This window comes from Castanea sativa, chromosome 9 (assembly GCF_040712315.1).
Source record: "Castanea sativa cultivar Marrone di Chiusa Pesio chromosome 9, ASM4071231v1".
Classification (NCBI taxonomy): Eukaryota; Viridiplantae; Streptophyta; class Magnoliopsida; order Fagales; family Fagaceae; genus Castanea; species Castanea sativa.
In genome coordinates this window covers 33,888,231-33,909,333 of record NC_134021.1, presented here as the reverse complement: position 1 = coordinate 33,909,333, position 21,103 = coordinate 33,888,231, and the positions used below count along the sequence as shown (strand labels likewise).

Here is a 21,103-nt window from a genome sequence, read left to right as displayed (position 1 = left end):
ATAAAAGCCACTCATTTCTCACATCCAAAGGGTTTTAAAGTTACAGAGGCGGTTTGCTGAAAGAGAAAAAACACAAAAGAACAGAGAGAGAAAAAGAGAGATTTCGTAAACTGCAGAAGAACAGAGATTGAAAGCGCCTTCAGTCGAGATAATGAACCCGTTAAAGCAAATGAAGAACAGAGATCGACAAAGAGATAAATTTCAGGGCAGCCACCATCGTCATGCAATCGGAATCGTTACCGGTGAAGGTTTTCTTTATTCTTTTTTAAAATTACATGATAACTATGAGATATATTTGAATGTTTCGATTTAGGCATTTGGGTTGGATTTGGTTTTGTTCAAGGTTATAGGATTAAATTTGGTTTATGGGTAGGGTATATGTGTTGCTTTGGATTTATTTAACTCTCTCTTGGATTCAATTGTAGATTTCATTTGTAAATGATTGATTTCAATTTCAAATCTATGTAATAAAAAATTAGAGGGTTTTTCTTTAACTTTTCTTTTTCTGGGTTTGTAGGTGGAAAGGCAAATCCTTGGAAGCTGTCCAAGTCTGATTAGAAGCGGTACTACCAGCTATAGTTTCCACTCTATTGGAACCATCACTGGTAATTTTTTTTTAATTGAATGTTAAATATGCTTTATGCTTGGATTGGTTTGATTTTTAGGTACCTGGGTTAGAATTTATTTTGTTTTCATTTAGGTATTTGGGTTAGGATTTTTTTTTTTCTATTTTTCACTGTACAAGGGACGTTAAAAGGCAGCAAGAGAGAGAAGAGCAAGAAAAAAAAATTGTAGACACAGAAGGTACAAGCTATGAGAGGCTTCAGTTGAACTTTGAAGTTAACAAAGAAGACAGAAGGGTTTTTCTTGATGTGGTATGAAATTTAGTCTCTTTCTCTCTTTATCTCTTTTTTTTTTTTCCAAAATTTTTTTCGTTTTCTTTGTTCAGTTCTAAATTTTGTTGAGGTTTGAGTACAAAGTAGATTTACCGTTCCTGCGTTATTTGTTCTATTATCTATTTATTTATATAAATATAAATATGCAGTGTAGCCCCTCTCCAACTTATTTATATTTCTATTTCAAGATTCTGTAATCAAATATGTTTTTTAAAATTTATTCATTGTTAAATGTTCTATGCTCCCATTCTTTTGTTCATTGTGGTTCATAGGAATGGTAGATGAGAATATCACATTTTTCACGTAAGTTTTAGATCTGCTGTGATTCAAGTTTATAAATTTTTTTGTGAAGTTTCTATTTTTATTTTTTAATCTATGTTACTTTTTTGCTGTGTACCAATTGCTAATTTGGTATTGTCAAGACTTGATTTATGCAATTTACTAAATTTTTCCTGTTGACAGATTTCTTGAATATGAAAGTCCATAGACCCAAATTTAGAACAAAGCTGTCAATGATTGAATATAATATAGTATTCTCTTCTGCATTTTTAGTTGTTGACAGGCCAGGTCAGGATCCATAGGCACAGATAGTATGTGTGTTCGGCTATCTGCATAAGCTCATTAGATTAGTGGATATGTAAAAATGCTGTATTGAGTCATTTTGGTGAATAAGTACAGCTTTGGTGAAATTGAATGTTACAGTTCTTTTTTTCTTTTTCCTTTGATTTGGTTATGAACTAAGAAATATGAGTTAGTTTTGAGTGTTTTGGTTGGGTTGGTTTTGATTTAAGTTTTTTAGTTGGGTTAGTTGTATAGTGAAAAGGCATGTCTATTTATTTCAATGTAATTTGTCAGGATCCTTTGTAAATACCATCAAAGTTTGGGTTGTGATGACTAAGAGTCTTTAGAATGTATAGTAATAATAATTTCTTGGTAAATGGAATTATGGAATTTTTTGAGAGCAGATTTGTAGAAAGCAAGCAAAACTTGACGTTGAGCTCTAGCTCAATTGGCATCTCCATGCCTTCTAGGAATGGGTTGGAGGGTGATATGTAGACATGGGAAAGAACGATTCAATATAAAGTAGAGAGCAAAACTCAGGAAGGCTTCTTACTGTAGACAGAACAACTCTATACATGATGAGTTTAAAATTTTCTAAATACAACAGATTTCTTTAGTCACAAAACATAAAGAACTATGTTGACACATGGAAATATGTCTCATGTGTCAAATAAGAGAAAGTCAAAGTTCAAATTGACATTGAGAAATGAAAGCACCTTCCACAATTTTTTAGGAGGTCAAACTACATTTGCAATACTCTAACGTTGAGGTTGGTTTATGAGCTCTGGTAATGTCAGAGGCTCGAATTTTCTTAACTTGGAACTTTAAAAACCAAATATTAGCAACCACAATGTTGGAGGTTTAAGAAAGTAGCCCCTCCCCCCCACCCTTTAAAAATTATTATAGTTCTGGTACAATTGTTTACACATTTTGGGGGTAAATCAATACCTGTAATTGCTTACACCAGATTAAATGTCTGTAAAAATTTCTTAAATTTGATTGTAAAAGGGGAGAGTTTTTGTTTTGTTTATAATATGATTTGTAGTGTAGTTTTTTTGGCCTTATAGAATCTGAAAGTTGCTGACTACTTAAAATGAGGGGTTCGATTTTGTGATCAAATGATTATTACACTTCTCTTTTTTCTTTTGCATGCTATTGATCTTATTCTTTTTCCTGTGATGAATGTTTTGTTCATTTTGTTATGCATGTTCAATTTTTGGTTTTTTTTTTTTTTTTGTTAGTTCTGTTATGTTTTCATGATTAGATTTAAGTTTTGTTGTAATTGGTTTTTTTTTTTTTTAAATGGTTTTATGTGTTGTTAAATCCATAAATCAGATTAATAAGACTTTGGTTCTATGCCCTCTGATTTGCAAATGTTGGGTTCTATTGCATATGACTGATTGCAGTAGTTAACAATATTCTGCACAATTTTTATTTAGATTATTGCATCAATCTTGATGCTTGAGTTTAAATTGGTGAATGGTCATTGCTTGATACTGTCAAGTAAAACAGATTTTGCACTTAAGTTTTTGCTATAGTGAATTTCATACTTTGGTCTATGAAAAATAGTTTGCAATCTCTGCTCTAATGGTTAAGAGATGTCATTTTTTGGTTTCACATGCTGTGCAAACCAAAAACCAGCTTAGCTAGATGATTTCACTATTTGGTTTCAATTGAAATCTTTGAACAATGGAAGGACATTCTTAAGTACGTAAAAAAATAATTGTTCCAATAAATCATTGAGGATGCCTTTGAGATGAGAAAAGTTGCATAGATCACTACCATCCATAGAAACATCATGCCAAGTTAAATTAAATTAAAGGGAGTAGATCTATCATACTTGAGCTCACTACATGTTCTGTTTTAGAGCATTTTGGTTTCTTAAGTTATATGTAATCCTAATTAATCTGGCCTTGCTACTTTGTGTTTTGTCAATTGGGCATGAAATATAGATGTGGTTTTGATCTTTGCAATATGTGTTGAGCATGAGAGTTACATCAATTTTGTGAAATGAAATTTATGTTTTTATCACCTCTAAGTTTAACTATTGCATCGTCTGGGTGTTTCTTTTAAATATTATTAGATATTATTCTCATATACTTTAAATGAAAATATGACAAATGTTAATGCCTAATTGATTAAAAAAATTTATAGGTAACTATCGACTGTCATTCACATGGGCAACAAAGTTCTACATCAACTTTGACATTCCAAAAGTCACAAAGAAAATTATGCCAAAAGGACCTCCTAAAGGACTGGATGGATAACTTTCTTACATAATAGAAAAATAGTTGCTGAAATAGAAGACTTGGAAGCATAAAAAATGCTTAAGAATTATGCACCAAGTTCTATTCTTCATACTCTTTTCTTATTTACTTAATTTCCTGCTTTATTTCAAATTATGGGAGATTTAATTTTCTATATTTACGCAATGGTTTTGTAATCTGAGCATCCTAAGACTCTTATATCAACATGAATTTAAGTTTTGTAATATATGTGATTCTAATTTTGAACTCAATTATAATTGTAGATTGTATGTAATTCATTTGTCTCTATTGGATTGTTGCACTGTTCATTGTAGCCTTATTTGGGGAATACAAGATTGATGAAAATTGAGAATGATACGAGTATGCATTTTTATAGGTGCTACATTAAAAAGCTTCTAATTTCAAGTAATGAATCTGAGTCCTAATTTTAAGTACTGAGCTTGATTGTTGACCTTTTAGGTTTATATTATACAAATAACAATTGAAGGCCATGAACAAGGCAAATATTTGGAGTTGAGAAAATCAAAATGCAAATATTTTGGGGTATTATTTTTGCATGTCTTTTATGCAACACAAAGGTCAAACCTATCAGGAGTTTTATGGTGTGAGTGACGTAAAGGTGAGCCTAAATTATAAAATGATCCCGCGCATTGCGCGGGTTAAAAGCTAGTATATATATAAAACCGAAGCATCTGCTAGTTCCACAATTTTCCACGTTAGCATTTTTTTTAATTTTTAAACCTGATTTTTTTTTCTTTTTATTAAATATATATACTCTCCTCAAAAAAGTTTTCTATTTCTCCGGTTTCCTTGATTCTTCCCCGTTCAAAACACACCCCACGATGAAAACATTCTCCATCGTCCCAAACACATCCCATGGCCAAACCCATTCTCCATCATCCAAAACCCAGACCCATATTAGCTCCAACAAAACCTGATCTCATTCCCCTTCTCCTCTGAAGTAATTCACTCCAATCGCAGATGCAGGTCAGCCAAAGCCCTTCTCCATATTAGACCATTCTCTCTTGGTATTTCTCAATTAATCTATGAATAATATCTTTTCTTATTGTCTTTAATTAGGTTTTTCTGTCAATTTAGGGATTTCGTCTTTAATTAGGCTTTTCAATCATTTTAGGAATTTCACTTCCTAACCCTCGGGTGTGTTGGGATTTGGCTATCAATTGCAACTGAAGCCAGCCTCCTCTGTAGAGGAAGTCCAAACCCGAGGTAAGAATTCTGATTTGCTCTTTAATTGAAAACCTACCTGCCCAATTATTACTTCCAATATACTGTTCTTTCTCCACTTCAATTGTTCATGGAATTTTGTTTATGGTTGTGGGTGATCTACTTTGGTGTTTTGGGTTGCTATGGCTGAATGGTTGACCTTTGGTTTGCCAGCGTTAAAAAAGTTTTTTTTTTTTTTGTGCTTTAGGTTCTAGTGATTTAAGGTGGAAATTTGTGTTATTTATTTTCCATCTCAGTTTTGAAGCAAAATTGGGGTTATTTATTTATTTATTATTATTTTTTTCTTTAGGTTCTGGCGATTTAAGGTGGAAATTTGTGTCAAAGAAGATTGTGATGACCGTCAAGGAGCTCTTTGAGACGGATTTGCTAGGCGGGGTAATAGACTAACAATGGTGTTCATGGGTTGCAATAAGGTTATCCTCATGCCCAATTCTTTTTTTTTTTGTATGTATTGAATATAAATTGGATTTTTTGGCTGAAGCCTGAAATTGGTGGTATATCAATTTTCTGTCAATAAGTTTTTAATTTCTAGATTACATTACTATAATTTTTTTTTAGTTCCTCTGTTTCAGCACCTATACATCAACTAAGTTCTATTTCTTGGCCATGTCTGTAAGGTGTTCGACAAAAGGCCTACAAGAGTAACTATGTACATGGGTTGTCAATTGAAATAAGAAAACATTTGAATTTATTTCTTTAAAATGGAAGCTCAAAATTTATATGTAAAGGAAATTTGTAGATACTAGACATTACTTTTGAAGTATGTATTCAACATTTTATGGAACTATAGTAGGATGAACAATTTGAAGAGCTATATTATTCAAATTCCAATTTTTTTTTTTACAAATTCACCAGATTTCTTGCTCTCTCTCTCTCTCTCATGTTTTTGTTGGTATAATGGTTGAAAGAATGATAAAAGAATTAGTATCCTTTTTGAAAATAGGCTAACCCTAAGTGTTTGACAAAATGTCTCAATGAAATTAGAATCAGTGTAGATTAAAGGCTTGGTAAAAAATTTACATCTATTTAGTGAATGTCCTCTATTTTAGATTGGTAAAAATTAGAATATGTTTGGATTGGTTGAAAAAGTCTAGAATTTTTTATTGCTCTCTTTATATGTTATTATGCTGTTAAGTTTAGTATTTCAGGTTATTAGTTGCTATAAGTTGATTTTTTTTTTTGGGTTATCTGTGAATTACAGCAGGTACTATTGGCGAGAATTTGTATTGCAACTCACAACTAGAACTGTGAGTTATAATTTTGTTAATAGAGAACTATATGTGTTTAGAATTTTGGTTAAGAGTAATGATTTTTACTGATTACTTCTTTGGAATTTTGGTTTTCTTTTTAATTGTTGTGCTTTTATTTAAGCAATCATTTTAAACGGCTGAAAATGATGCTGCAACCTATAAGGTTGTACATGTTGGATGTGGGTGGTGGGTGGTATGAGGAAGGAGATCGATTCCGAGGAAGAAGATGTTTGTTGGGTATGGTGGGTATGGTGCGAACTTTGCTGTTTGTTTGTCGTGGGTAGGAGCTGGTAGAGGAAGGGTTTGATCGAAGCAGAGCTAGTTGATTTAATTACTTTTTTTTTTTGGTTTTATTATTGTTTTGAGTGTCGGGTTTATTATCTTTTCATATGTATGTGGGATTGACCTATGTAAGCTCTACAGAAATATTCATATTGGTATATTCAATTTGTGTTTGCCTATTGGGTTTGTGTGTTTTGTTTGAAAAAAAAAAATCTCACTCCCTCTTGCATTTTTATTTATTTATTTAGAATTTGATAGTTATACTCTCACATTATTTTAAGTCAAACTCTCACATTATTTTAAGTCAACTTTATGGTTTATGTCTTTTGGTTTTAGTTGTCATAGGAATTGCTAACACACTGAAACAGCATCTGTGCTCTCATCCTACATTAAAACAAAAATATTATTGACTTTTAACTAACTAAGTATGGCAGGTGTCCAAGAAAATAATATAGTAACATTATTCCATTGCTTTCAATTTATTTCTCCTTCCCCCAATTCCACACAGATACTTTGACATATTTTATCAAACAAGTCCACGCATTACACCACAATGACTCACTAAATGCATTGTACGTAATTGTGTTAGATTTGGTTTTGAATTAGACTTGCTTTTTATAGTGGTTGAAACCCTAATTTGGGTCCATTTCTATATACAAGCCTCTATATACATCAACCGGTAAGGTTTTTTTTTTTTTTTTTTCCTTTTTAAAATTTGGATTTTAAATATGACTTAGGTTTTGATATTGCGGTGGATTGGTTTTGATTTAGGAAATTGGGTTAATCTATGGTCAACATAAAAGGGCTGGCTAAGAGATCATTTGGGAGAACATGCACTTGGCATTAATTTGTAAAGCGTATTTTGTTGTTATTGTTGGTGGTTTTTTTTTTTTTTTTCATACAGTTTTGTGGACAATTATCAATGAGTGTTAACCTCTTATATGTTATATGTATACATGTTATTTTCAGACCCGTAATTGATGTTTTTGTCAATTTAACCATTGCCTTTGGTGATTATTATGTATAAGCTACACTTATGTCATCAGTTGAAAGAGTGGTGTTCCTTTGCAAAGCAACCAATAAATATACAGTTGTCAACTTCATATTCTTTTGTTCTTCCATGAAGATGAGGGGGATGCATGTTCACAAAGCTTGATGTGCAGGTTTAAAGAAAAGAGATGAGATTTTAGGAGGAGAATGTTTGGATTTAGATTGTCATAGCATTGAGCAACCATGATAGCTATTACGGTTGCAATTGGCTTCTATGTAAATTAAATGCCTCTAACAAATATGACGTGGCAATATTGTTTATTGGAATTCTTTTAACAATATTTGATCAACAAAATACATTAGAGCGAAAAGTGAATTCATGTAGTGAGACTGATTTACAATTAATATAAAGTTGTATGTTTTCATTGTTTCAAAATTGAATTTGGATTTTGACTTTGAGCCAAGTAAACATACAAAGGTTGCAATCCTTTGCAATTAGTTTTCATTTTGTCTTAATGTTACTTCAGTTTTCAACATTATTTTCTAAAAAAAAAAAAAAAATTTATTTTTTCTTTCTTTCTTTTTCAATGTCTTTTCATTTTTTTTTTCTTCTTCTTTCCCTTTTTAGCTTTTTCTTGGTGCGCAATTCAGTCTTTCCCTGATTCTTTTAGCTTTTTCAAGTTTTGCTTTATTTTGCTATCTAGGTTTTGTTTAGCACATCTAATTTAGCTTAGCTTAATCATTTGTTTTATTAAATAATTATTCGGGCTCCTAAAACGTCAGCCTTCTTTGTCTTCACACACAGCTTGGTTGCTTGATTTTGATTGCTCGAATTTATTTGTCCTAAAGTAAATGTATCACAACAATACTTTTTGGGTTATTGATATTGTTGGGTTCCTTAGAATAATGGATAGAACTCTAAGCCATATGGTCGTGGTTGTAAGAAAATGCTTGCTTTACTCTCTGTCCTCTACAACACTCTAATATGTAACATTGGTTACACATTTTTGGATTGGATATTAGCTTTAGGATGTTGATTATAATGATAGAATTTCGTATAACCTTATACACATTCTTATGCAATGACCACATGACACTTCTTAAAGCTTTTGAAGGATAGAAGGATGCAAATCGTAATGAAAAGAATCTTGTCACCTTGCAAATGACAGAGGATATGAGAATGCAATTTGTAGATCTATTTAGCATTGGCTTTGTAAACAAATTGATGAGTGCTAATGTAAGTTCTTTAAGATTTTCAAATTTTAAAGCATTTGATTTGCTGAAATCTTATAGTTACTAAAAACTTTCCCGTGCATCGCACGGGTTAACGACTATTTTTTTAATTTAGATGCTAACGTGGCATTTTTTTAATGCCAAAATAAAATTTATTATTATTATTTTAATAGTTCCGTCTGCCACGTAGGTCAGTGCCGTTAGGGCACTGACAGAAAGTACTAAAATGAAAGGCATTTTTCTAAACATGGATTAAAGTGGTGAAAATAAAAGATAGGGACCAAAATAGGAATCACGTGAAAAGGTAGGGACGAAAATGTGATGTTCACAATATATTAATTATCATGTCAATTTGTAAGATGTTTTAAAATACAATTAATAGAAATTTTAGCATTTTCCTTTATATAAATGTTATCACAAGTCAAGAGTCTTATGACTCAACTGATTGACAATTCTTAGTTTTTCCAAATAGAAATTTTTGGGTTATAAATTTGTTAGGTTCTAAAGATTTAGGTGTAATGTTTATAATCATATTTTTATAGTGTTGGCAAACCGAGAACAAAATGTGTCTAGACTAGGTGTTTAGGCAATGCTTAAAGGTGGTTATTTCAAAGTTTCAAGTCCAGTTGACTGCTGGAAAAAGAAGTGTGTTTCGGCCTTGCTCGACCAATCAAAAATTAGACCCAACCAATCAAAAATCGCATTTACAGATTTTCTGCAAAATTTCCAAACAGGCCCAAGCCAGGGAAAACGTTTAGGGTTTCATTTCAACTTCTCCACATATAAAAGGGAAACTCTAGCAACGTTTTTTAGACTTTTAAAAGACTTGTGTTACTCTTTGTAAGATCTGAGAGGTTTTGTATCTTCTAACTACACAAAAATCTACCGGAGTAAGATCTACAATCAAGCATTGGTAGAACATAGTTGCTGCATCAAGATCATTACTGATGGTGATCTGAAACCTTTGAGTGGGATCTGTAAGTCACAAGCAAGGCGGCTTGTGTTGGTGTAAATCCAAGAAGAGAAGGAGTCCGTGGATTCGGAGCTTGCACGTGGTCATGCCAGTAAGTTACTACTAGAGGTAGTAATAGATTTAGGGTTAAATTTGATTGTAAAAACTCCAATTCTCTTATAGTGGATTTACTTTACCTTGAGGATAGCTAGGTCAAATCCTCCCTAGGTTTTTACCTTGAAACGGTTCATTTCATTGGTTTTCCTAGATCATCATATTGTGGTGTTATTTACTTTTTCACTTTTCTGCATGATATGATATATGCTTGTTTAACCTAAATCTAAATAATAAATCTAATAATCAACTTGGTTAATTAATTAGGTTAAACAATCTGGTTTAAGGGATCTAAACAAAAACAAACAAACTTGACACAAGTTAGTTAATCCAACTACTCAAGATGAATAATTAGTCAAATAACATGTAAATCAAATTAAGGTACAATCAAATCACCAAACTAAATAGGGTGCAGTGGATAATAAGTTTAACATGGAGATTTGATGACGATGGGAAAAATTCTCGCATGTAAAAACTACTACCGGGTGAATTTCAGGTCACCACTCCCGAATAATCCACTAATCAGGAATCAAGCAGTTACAAGTGTAAAAAAATCTTACCCCAATTGACCTATCCCAAAGTACCTACCTACAATAGAACTTACTGACCTATACCAATATCAACTCTAATACCATATTGGACTTTGTTCTTGTAGAGACTTCTCCCTTACACAAATCACAGTACGTGAATAACATTACACCAAACTCTTAGGCACACAAAAAGTCGCAACAACTCCTATTAAGTGTGTATCTCTCTATGTCTCTCAGAGTACATATGATGATAGCTGTAAAATATACCCTTTATATGCTCTAAAACCCTAGTGCATAAAACCCTGGGAAGCCTTGTCATCATGTGTCAAAAATTGATCTTGGAATTCAAAATACCCAAAACTCAATAGATTAAGAAGTGTCAAGAAGTCTATCAAGGTTCATTTAATCTTGATGGTACAATCGCTATCGAGATCTGCAGTTCCAACTTTTCTTAAGCAATCCTTTGAATTTTCTTGTGTCTTCAACAATACCACTTGTTAGACCACTTCATAGTCTTCTTGAACACACTAGAAATTAAGACTCAAATACATATAAAATGTGTTTTGATATTGAGCATGCCAAGACATAAAAATATGACCCTTACAAAAACATTCATAGTTCAAACATTTCATTCCTAACTATCATATTATAAATATGGTACCACAAAAAATAATTAATAAATAGATAGATTTCCACTTTTTTATTGTTTTGAAAAAGGGAAAAACAAACCCTCATTGCATGCCAAGAACCACATGAAGGCATCGAAGAACACGTGATGGTTTTTAACACCTTATAGGAAATGGCAATGAAAAGAGATTTTGGCTTCATGAAGTTTTAGGCTTTTCATTTCTTTTCTTATTTTTTAACGTATAATTTTCATGGAGTTCTCCACAATCGCATTCTTTGACAAGTTTTGAAGTTCACTAACAATTAAGGGAGTCAATTTTGTATTAGATGCCGTTTGGTTTGGCTAAGGGAACGATATGTTTTGATACCGGTTAATGGTGGTTTACTGTTTCAAAACTATTTCTATTTTAATAAATATATATATATATATATATATATATAATTAAATGTAACAATAGTTATTTTCCTTAACATATTAAACAGATTATTTCAATAATATATAATTATATACCATATATTTCTCTAGGAAATAAAATTTTATAACACTAATCTTTTCTTTTAGTAATTATTGAATTAATTAATATAATTTGTACTATACACACTTTATTTTTGGTAAGGATGCTATGCATACCAATATATTAGTGAAAGTCTCGTGACTTGCACGGCTTTAATCATGAATTATATATATATATATATATTAGAAATAATAACTAAATAAGTTGTTAGTACATAATTTTAGAAGTCGTTTCTAACTAAATAACGAACGATTATTATTATATAAAATGTATAATTTTGTATATTTGTCCCTATATACAATATCTCTAATTAGAATAATCAATGAAAAATTTTCTATTTTTTTTATAATTACTTATTCATTAATGAAGAGGGTGATTTGAGCGTAAACAGTTAAATATTTTCTAACACTTGCATAAATTAAGTTATTCTAAAATAATTAATTACAAACTTAAGATTAAAAAATCAATTGTATTTGTACACCTTATAGAGATTTCATTTTTAAGTCTTATTTTGATATTTAAATCATCTATTTTAGTGTTGATCTTTTTCAAATGGTTAACACCCTAACTTATAAAACTTGAGCAATGTCTCTAATTATATTGTGTTTTAGCCTTTAAGAACACATGTATTTGTGAGAGACAATGTCCCTCAAAAAAGAGAGATTTTTGTGGTATGCTTTTTAGGACACCTCTCTTTTTGGGTAAGTGGTATGGAGTCACCACTTATTTTTTATGTACAAAAAAAAAAAAAAATACATAACTGAATTGCTTCATTTCATTGATTGAATAAAAAAAATACACGTTCGAAAATTTGAACTTTACATGGCTTTGGGTCCTAGTTACAATCTACAAAATATACATGGCTAATTATCCTAGTTACAATCTACCCAAAATATATAAAGATAAAGTTAAATCTACTTAACCAAAAATCTAAATCTGGAGGCTAGGATACAGAATGGGAAGGTGTTAGGCACCCATTTCGCCCATACAGAGTCTAGTCTTCTATACTTTTGTGACCAATGTATTATTTTATGCATGTCATATATGATATGTTGTACATGTGAAATAAAATAATTACATGAAACCATTTATAAATGTATCCTCTTTTATTTAGAAAAATTCAGATCTGTTTTAATGATTAGAAAATTTGATTTTGGTTTAAGAAAAATCAGATCTATGGTTTGTATGTGTAAAATATGATTTTTGAAGAAAAAATTCAAATATGTTTTTTTTTTAATAAAAACAAAGTTTTGTGGTTGGTTAAAAATTCAGATCTGTTTTTTTAAGGGATAAAAAAAATGGTTTTGAGTTTTGTAAAAGATCAGATTTGTTTTTCTGATGATAAAAAAATGGTTTTTTTTTTTTATATAACAAAAAAATCAAATCTGTTTTTATATTTGAAAAAGATATACAATTTTTTTTTTGGAGAGGATCTCATTCATAAAATAATTTCATGCTTCATATGACTCAAACAAAACAAACAATAAAACAACAATTCATGATCTCTTTCTTTATTTTAAAAATCTGCATATATTAGAAAAATCATGTTTGTATCTAAAGAAGATACAAAATCCGTTTTTATTTTAAGAAAAACTTAGATCTACATCTAAGAAAGATGTAGATCCATTTTGTTTTGAAGATGTAGATCCATTAATTGCATGCAAATCTTTAAAACTAAGAAATAGATTATAGAAACAATAAAAACAGGATCATATTTTCACAATTTACATTAACAAGTCAGCATAGGAATGTTTAAAAAAATAAGAAAGCATGCATCATCACAATTAAAGAAACATAAGAACAAAAGGGTTAGAGAACAACATCTTGCATAAGCACACTTTTTTCTGGAAAGGATGTTTTAGGGTTCAAAGAAATTTGTTCAACTCTCTTTGAAACCTAAAAACCCTAATTTAGACAGCAACACTCAGAGATAGGATCAGAAAATATGGGTGATTTGAGAGTAAAAAATGTATGCCTCTTAGAGTGTAAAAAAAAAGTGTTGAATTATGAGGTTCAGTCTCTATTTATAGAATTCAGAAATCCCTAAAATATAGGTATGGACGACTAGGGTTTGAATCCGGACGCATCCTTTTGCGAAAATATCAAAAAGGGTGTGCATCATTGTCACTCGAAGGCCATTGGGCCAAAGCCCAACCAAGGAAAATTCGGCACTTTCAAAGTGCCGTTCGGCACTCCAAATGTGCCAAATTGGCCCTTAGATGCGGAACACACTTTCGTGTTTGGGTGCCAATTGGACTCTCTTTCTAGGATTTTTTGGCCGATCCTTGTACCTAGACGCGCTTTCATCCTCCGTCTATGATTTTTTATCTCTTTATTTTGGATAATTCAAGCTTTTTAAGAATGATTATCTTGAACAATTATCTTAACCCATTATCTTGTGGATAAATCCTTTAAAATAAATCTTGATAAAGTTCAGATTATCCACAATTTTATTGTTATCCAACCATCCTTTTTATTCATGTTAGGACATATGTGGTTCACTTGTTAAGAACATATGTCATTCTTTTATGTAATTGGCTAATCTTTTGACAAAACGCACTTTACTTGTATTTGGATAGTTCTAGGATGTGTTAATGCGTCAAGAAACCTTGTTTCAAGATCAAGTGTTAAAGCCATGCAAGTCTGTCCAAGAAACAAGTTGAAGAAGTGTCTGTCATTAAAGCTCGACAGCTTCATCTATCGAGCTTTAATAAATTGTTTCAGCCCTGAGGCTCAACAGCTACTCGACAGCATCTCGACACCTCTAGTTGTCGAGGTTTAAGAAAAACAATATTTCAGATCTGTTTTGATTCCAATCCGTGGATATGTCTTTGGGCCTTCTTTTCTCTTAACCCTATACATATAAAAGGATTATTTTAAGGCCGTCAAAGTAAGCACAAGTTGCACAAGCATTGAGCAAAGTTTGTTCAAGCAATTTGTGACCGGAGACAAATTTTTCCATAATTCATCTCTTTGTGAAGAAACTGCTGTGTCTATGCACTATAGGGTTTTGTAACCAAGCATCTTCTTGTTGGTGATTGAAGTCGCGTACTGGGATCCGCGCAATTGGTTAGTCACGTACTGGGAGCCGTGCATCAAAATGAGAGATTGTCACTACAGAACAAGTCCAATTGGGTATTGGGGTAAGGGTTCAACTGTAGGTTGGTATAAGGTAGTGGGATTTCTTTACTTGCAACCGCTTGTTGTGATAATAGTGGATTCTCGAGAGTGGTGACCTTAAAATCACCTGGTGGGGTTTTTGCCTTGGAAGTTTTCCCCATTCGTAAACAAATCACCGTATCAATTTATTTTTTTCTGCACTTTAGTTTTTGGTGATTTGTTTGTGTTACCACGCGTTTGCATGTTAAATTGATTAATTAATTAAACTTAGCTAATTAATCAACTTAATCCATCATAACAGGTCAATACATTTTTGGCCTATCAATTCATATGCATGCATCTCTATTTTAAACACTAATTATCAACCAATCACAAAATTATATAATTAATTCTAATTGCTTGACCAATCAGAATTAATTTAAATCAATCATGTGTGGTCGACTCCTCCTTGACACAATGCATATGGACCGTGCAAACCTGATCATGCGATATCTTTCGATTTGATGATCCGATTTGAAAATCGGAAACACCGTTGCGACCGTTAGAATCTCAATATCATTTTCATGATATGTAATAAATGACATGATGTATGTAATGCAAAGACAAAATGATGTATGTAATGCAAGAAAAGAATGATGCATGAATGATTTTTTTTTGTACATGGATGGTCACTCCAGTCATTCTCCTTGATTAAATCATGGGTGCAAAATCGAGTGTCTACAGAATGCCCCTCATTGACAGAGCTTGAAAAGCAAATGTCAATGTAAAATAAAGACACTAATTTCAGCAACCATGATTTTATTGAGGTTGAATTTTCATAGATTACCTAGCCCTCGAACCTAAAACTTTGGAACATAGATCTAGCCTTATCTTTTGACAACAAAAAGAAAATACCGGACTTAGCTAGTAGTTGACACGATTCTTGGCAATTGGAGTGACCAAAGGACTTTTCAATCCTGATCTTGAAAGTGGAGTTGTTTGGGATGGCGATTAAAGTCTTCTTCTACTTTGATCTGAAGTTGCTAGAATGGCGATCAAAGGGATCTCCTCTACTTTGATCTGAAGTTGCTAGAATGTTGATCAAAGAGATCTCCTCTACTTCGATCTAGAGTTGCTGGAATGTTGATCAAAGGGATCTCCTCTACTCTGATAATCTGGCTTTGGAACATTGATCAAAGGGATCTCCTCTACTTCGATCATCTGGAACTAAAATGATGATCGAAGGGATCTCCTCTACTTTGATCTGGCTTTGGAATGATGATCAAATGGATCTCCTCTACTTTGATAATCTGGAATTGAAATGATGATCGAAGGGATCTCCTCTACTTCGATTTGGCTTTGGAATGATGATCAAGTGGATCTCCTCTACTTTGATAATCTGGAATTGAAATAATGCTCGAAGGGATCTCCTCTACTTCGATAATCTGGAACTGAAATGATGATCGAAGGGATCTCCTGTACTTCGATCTGGCTTTGGAATGATGATCAACGAAATCTCCTCTACTTTGTAATCTGGAACTGAAATGATGATCAAAGGGATCTCCTCTACTTCGATCTGGCTTTGGAATGATGATCAAATGGATCTCCTCTACTTTGATAATTTGGAACTAAAATGATGATCAAGGGGATCTCCTCTACCTCGATCTAGCTTTGGAATGATGATCAAAGAGATCTCCTCTACTTTGATAATCTGGAACTGAAATGATGATTGAAGGGATCTCCTCTACTTCGATCTGGAATGGAATGATGATCAAAGGGATCTCCTCCACTTTGATGACGATCAAAGGGATCTCCTCTACTTTGATGACGATCAAAAGGATCTCCTCTACTTCGATCTTGGATATGCTTTCTGTAAAAAAGTCAAAATTTAGAGTTGGACTTTAACTGATAGGTGCTTTGTGAGATGTGTGATTTTAACTTTTCCTTTTTGGTTTTGAACTTTATCAAGAAAAGCTTCAACTGACAAAAGATTTTTCTTTTGAGAAACATTTGATTTTTGCTGAAAACTTGGAAGTTTTGAAATCTTTTATTTCCAATTTTGAGACCTTTAGGATCTGAAAAATTTTTCTTGAAACTCGGGACTTAAAATCCGGAATTTTGAGCCTTAGAATTTTAAAATTTGAGGCTTGGGATTTTGATCATGAAATTTGAGGTTTGAAAAAAGAATTTCTACTTCTTCTTCTTCTTTTTTCCTTTAACAACTGAAGATTTGAGTTTAAAATTTGGGCATTGAGAATGGAAATTTAAAAAAAAAATTGGGAATGAAAATTTTGAATTGAAAATTTGGATTTCTAGAAGATACTTGAAGACTTTTGGGATTTTTTTTTTTTTTTTGGGTTGTCTGACTCAACTCAGTTTGACTAAGTTGGCTCAGCCTTGGTTGAGTTTAAGTGTGTGGGGGCTGAAAATTTGGCGCCCCACTTCCTTTTTTTTTTCTTTACTTCATCTTTCTCTACCTCTCTTCCTCCATTGTCAATATTCACTCTCTTCTTCCCCTTGGATTTTCTTCTTCATTTCATCATTTCTTCTCACAAAAAACACTTTTCTAAGCTTCTTAAGTTTCCTTCATTTATCTCTATCAATATTTCTTTAGATCTTTGTGTTTTGGGCATTTTCATCCCACACCCATTTTGGTGAAAACCCATCTTTCAAATCCATTTTTCTTTGCATCAAGATGGCTTCCTCTTCCAAAGGACCTTCTTTTCTTACTTTTCATGGTAAGAAATATAATCCGACATTTAATTGGCATGAGGAGGATGGACTTCTTCAAGACCCTTGGACCCATGCTCCATATTGTCATGTAGACACCAAGGTGAGTTTTTCTTTGAGTTTCTTTGCTTGGAAAATGTTGTTGCATGTTTCATTGAAAGTTTCATGATGAGATTTTGTCATTTGGTTGTTTTAAATTTGGGGCATTGCTTGATTGGTTATGTTGGAAAATGTTGGCTTTGGAGCATTCTTGAAGTATTATTTTTGTGATCATGGTGCAATTTGAATAATGTGGGTGGCTTATGGAATTTTGACAATGTAAGTAGATATTGATGTTGTTGGATGAATTTTTTGGATTTTGGGAATATTGTCATTGTAAAAAATTGATGGTATGTTTATGTGAATGTGTTCATGATAGATATGAAAAAAGTTTATTGGCATGTGTAAACTTTGGCAAAAATTTTGTGGGTATGTGCATGGAAAAAAAAATTTGAACATGGAAAAATTTTATGGGCATGAAATTTTGGAAGAATTTTGTTGGGCATGTGGTGTTGATTCTTGGAAAATTTGTGTGGTTATGATTTTGGCTATATGAGAATTTATTTGTGTATGAGCTTGTGGGATTTTTTTTTTTTTTTTTTGGTTATGTAGGGGTTGTTTTATTTTTTTGGCTATAGAAAAATTTGGTAGTTGTGTATGGATATGTGAAGAACTTTTTAGTTATGTTGAAATTTTGGTGGGGCATGATTTTCTTTTGTGGTGGTAAGGCATTGACTTTTTTGGACGCATGGAAATTTTTTGGACATGTGATTTTGGTCATGGGAATTTGTTTAGGCATGTGATTTTGGTCATGGGAGTTAATGAGCTGAATTTGTGTGTTGCAAAGCCTCAAGAGTCAAGGTAGTCTCCAAATGTTGAGAGGTGCATGGGCAACATTGTCTCCTAGCATCAAAACCATTATCAATGACGCAGGCTTGGTACTTTCTTCGAAGCCTTGTTGAATCATAAGACTCATGAGTACAACGATCTTCAGTTACTTCTTGCTTTGGTAGAGCGCTTTTGGAACACTACTTGCACCTTCTATTTTCCATGTATTGAGGAGGTAATTTTGACACCTTATGACTTCTCTGTTATCACTGGTTTGAGGTTGGGTGGTGAGAGAATTCTTGTCAATGATTCATTTACTTAAGCCGAACTCAAAAAACTTCTAGGTGTAATCCCTTCTAGAATGAGGAGTAACAATATCCCCTTGTCTTGGCTATGTGAAAGTATTCCTCATTGTGAGACTTTGGCAAAAGGTGCTCGCATGTTCATGCTTCTTTTTATTGGAACTTTCTTGTGTCTGGATTTAGGAAGTACCGTGAATCTGCGCTACCTAGAAAGTTTGAAAAGAGTTGGACAAATCCGAAATTATGAATGGGGAGGCATGGTTTATGCCACTCTGATGCACTTCATGACCCAACTTTCTAGGCAAAGTCTTTTAAGCTTGGGTGGAGCTCCATTTGTATGGTAGGTGAGGTTTGGAAATTTTTTTTTTTTTTTGGCTATGTGTAGGCTTTGGAAAATTATTTTGGTTTTGTGGTAATGGTGTTTTGGAGTTTTCAAGTCTGGATGTATGAGTATTTTGGAGTGGGCCATGAAACACAGGAGGAAGTTGCTGGCATTTTTCCTAGATTTCTCTATTGGTTGCCCCAGTAACATTTGTCTATACTCTCCAGGCGTTCTATGGAGATTTGGCGCTTAGTGATTGACAATCTGGCCATTGATGATGTGAGTTTTTTCTCCTTCTCCTTTTAAATCTTCAGCACTTGGTTATGATTCAGTCTCTTCTCTTTTTGAGCTCCTTTTTGTGATTTTTCAAATGAACTTAAATCCTTGGGCTGGATGTGAAGGGTATGCTGAGTGTGAGCGGGCTCTAGAATTGAATGGCTGCCAAGTGTTGTTTGAATATGGGCATGAAAAGTATTGGTATCTTGGTGATCGAGTGTTGACCCAAGTTGAACATGTCTATCCTCCTACAACAATTCTCGCTCCTCCTTGTCTCTCTATTTGGTTAGCTGACCTTCTAACTGATGAAGAGATTGTTCAGGCTCGTGTAGGCTTTGTTGTTCCAAGAACAGAAGGATCTTATTCTGAATTTATGAAAACTTGCCTGCAAGGTTGCTTGGCTAATCAAGGGGTGCTTCTTTTCTTTCTAAAGTCAAATCTTCATTTTGCAAATTCTTTCCATATTTCTACTTGGTGACAAAATTTGCATGTTGGATTTTCAGTCTCCACCTTCTGAAAGAGGGGAAGAAATTCCTTCTCCTCATCATGCTGGTAGTTCTTCAAGTTCTTTTGCAGAGACTTATCCTCATTTTTCAGCATGGCAATATGATGTGATGAATCCTGATGGAATGTATAATTACATGCCTTTGAATAGGCCAGAGCACGTGCCGAATATTCCTTGGCCCGATCCAGTGGGTTCTTAAATTTTCAGCCTTTTATCCTTACTTCTTTTTGGCTTATTGAATGGCTCTTGATCTGGCGGATTTGTGCTTCAAGTTGATGTGGATCTTGTAGAAGAAAGTATGAGGATGATTGGAGGCTTACAGTCACTGGCTCGTACTCAATCTTCCCAATATGTGCTCAACGATGCGAGCTGGGTATGCCTTGTTACTCTCTAAGTATCTCTTGCTTGAACTATACTTGATGGTGCAATTAAAACTTGATTCTGTTGACTTTTCAGGCACATAGAATGGAGGCTACTGATGATGCCAAGAGAATTTTGGAGGAAAGGATCAGGAGCCTTGAACTTGAAAATCACCAGTACGATCCTCGCTTTTTCTCGAGTGAAGAAGGTAATACTGAAGGTGGCTCCTCTAGAAGCAGATCAAGAAGATCCTCACGCAAGTAGACTCAAAGTCCCAATGATGTATGACTTGTGTTTTTATTTTTCCTGCAAAACAAAAAGAAGTGCTCCTTAGACAACCTTGTATTAATTTCCATGTTTTAGCTCTCTTTCCTGGGCATAAACACGAATCATAAGGAAACTTTAGCTAAGATAAATTTAGAATTCACTTGATGAGATCTTGTAGTATCAATTTAAACATATCTTTATTAGCTCGGTTGGAATCTACACTTGCTTAAATGAGGTGTAGCCGAATGCCCCTAGTTTAAAAAAATGAATGCATGATTTTTGAAAATCTTGATGATGAAATTTTTTAGAAAAATGATGGTGGCTCCCCCTTTTCTTTTCGAGAATAAATGAGCCACGGGCAAATGCCCATAGTTTAAAAAGGAATGCATCAATTTTGGAAATCTCAATGATAAATTTTTGAAAAGATGATGATGATCTTCTTCTTCTTTTTTGAAAATTGCATGAGTCATGGGCGAATGCCCCTAGTTTGGAACATAAATTCATGAGTCTTTGAAAAAAACATGATTTGATTAATTTTTGAAAACAATGATGCAAGTGATGATTTTTTGAAAACAAATGTGTTAGATATGTCAAAATGCCCCAATTTGATTAAAAAAATCTTTTTGAGTGTCACATGGCCTTTAAAAATTATTCGAGAACGTAAAATTGCATGGAATTGCATGAGCGTAGGATCGAGAGGCTGCATGCCACTTGACGAATGAGGAGTGCCATTCGGCACTTTTGGAGTGTTGTTCGGCACTTCTAGAGTGCGGAATGGCCCCGGGCCATGTTATGGCCTCCGCACCATGGTGGGCCGATTCCTTATGATTTTCCAATGCATGTTTCGCGTTTTCGCATTTTTTGAAAAACGTTTACTTCGTTTGTGATCATGAAACACTCTCCTAGTTAGCTA

At 33.1% G+C, this 21,103-nt stretch overlaps 1 long non-coding RNA gene across 6 annotated transcripts; it reads left to right on the top strand.

The window, feature by feature from the left end:
• LOC142610987 (uncharacterized) lies at positions 1 to 7,982 on the top strand. Of its 6 annotated transcripts, XR_012839929.1 has the most exons (7): positions 1 to 242; positions 518 to 605; positions 746 to 875; positions 3,612 to 4,343; positions 4,860 to 4,951; positions 5,259 to 5,382; positions 6,171 to 7,982. It is a non-coding gene; the product is annotated as an uncharacterized LOC142610987 (long non-coding RNA). The 6 variants fall into 6 exon arrangements; XR_012839928.1 differs by lacking the exon at positions 6,171 to 7,982 and having other exon boundaries at positions 2 to 242; positions 5,259 to 6,097; XR_012839930.1 differs by lacking the exons at positions 3,612 to 4,343; positions 6,171 to 7,982 and having other exon boundaries at positions 8 to 242; positions 5,259 to 6,095.
• Positions 7,983 to 21,103: the final 13,121 nt, after the last annotated feature.